A 1702-nucleotide genomic window follows, 5' to 3' on the forward strand; every position below is an offset into this window, starting at 1 on the left:
GGCGGTGGTCCGGTTGACAAAGAGAATAGAAAGTCTACGGTTGGTAAAACAATATCCAACAAAGACCCCACTCATCTTCTCTTCGTCCTTGACCTTAGTTAGAAATTGGTGTCAAAGCCTGTCCTCAAGCACAGAACGGATACTGGAAGGTGAACGAACAACAACCATTTTCGTCTTTCCAATAGCTAGTGGAAAGTCGAAAAGGCCGGTATGAAATCCTCTTGATGCAAGGATCGGAAATGACTAATAGAATCAGGTGCACGGAGTTGGATTCCCATGGGCGCAAGCTAGGGGCATTACTTATCTAAATGATCATCTTTGACGAGTGGGAGTGTTTGCGAGACCGTCCGGCGAAAACGCCGCAGGCGCGAAGCGTGGTAGGCCTGTGTCGGGGGAGCATAGCATAGGTAGGAAAGGGAGCCCGGACGGTGGAAGAGCCTGGGGGGCCGGGTCATTTGACGAAAATGGAAGGATTTTCCCCTATTAGATTAGAGAAGGCCCTCCGAAGGGAAGTGCGTTAATTCTTGGAAAAAGGAATAAGGCACTCAGACATAAAAAAGAGGGCTACTTCACTATGAATGGTAACATATGAATTGAGACTAATGCGACAGGTGTCAATTACCAAAAAGGACTCGACCACTAACTCAGTCCCGCGGGACATTTCTAACACAAGGCCGAAGATGGATGCGAAGAATCAGGCAGGCTTTTCTACTATTCGCTACCCACTGACAGCCTTTATCGAGCTTTCCAGGCTCTTGTCTTTCTACGAGACTCCACGCCCTATCTTTCATATCATCTCTCATATCGGCTCAGCTGACTTTTCCTTGATGTTCAGGGTCTGTAAGCATACTCTCTCTTTATAAGAGCTCTAGATAGCATTCCAATTCGTTTTCAAGATATCATATGGAGATTCGTGTGCATCTATTTCGGGGTTCTTTTTTGGTCCATTTATATGGATTCTGCGTTGTGTCCGCATTAGTTCGAGGAAGAGAAGCATGTACTATTCTATTCTATGGTGATTAAAGATCTCATTCCTATTCAAGTGGTTTGGACCAAGTTGGAGCTCAGAGCACTCTCAAGTGAGTTGGCAGGGATAGGGTCTTCTATCAGGACTCGCAGACAACTTCCATTGCCTTCCAGGCAGAATGAAAAAGCTATTTAAGTTCCAAAGGGACTATCTTCATTGTAAAGAAGCTATCCTTTCTTGCGTCATCAGCTTGATATCAGAATCGCTGAACGTACAACTTGTGGTACGGACTGCTCTTCCTGCTGCTCACTGCAAATGTGAAACTTGCATACCTCATTGGTGGGGGAATGAAATAAAAAAGAATATATAGACTTGTAGAGACCCTCTATGTAGTTGTTTATCTGAGGCAATCGATCTACATCTTTCCTCATAGCCCTGGGGGTCTCGATCTCCTACGTGCGAAATCTGAGGGACTACTTCCTATGAAGATTCTCTTTGGTCTAATTTCACGCCTTATGACGAAAGGAGAGTCGGTCATCGCTGATGGGTAGCGCAAAAACAAAGAGATTGATCCAAAAAAAAAAGAGATTTAATAAGAACGCATTTCTATTCATTTTACTTTTGGTGGTCTTTCTTTTGGCCGACTCTTCTTCCTGTTTTATTGATCTCAAATTTTTAAACTTTTGAAAATATGATTAATTTATAAAAATAGACTATATTTTCAACTAGATAAAA

The sequence above is a fragment of the Arachis ipaensis genome, chromosome B09 (genome assembly GCF_000816755.2).
Source record: "Arachis ipaensis cultivar K30076 chromosome B09, Araip1.1, whole genome shotgun sequence".
In the NCBI taxonomy this organism is placed as follows: Eukaryota; Viridiplantae; Streptophyta; class Magnoliopsida; order Fabales; family Fabaceae; genus Arachis; species Arachis ipaensis.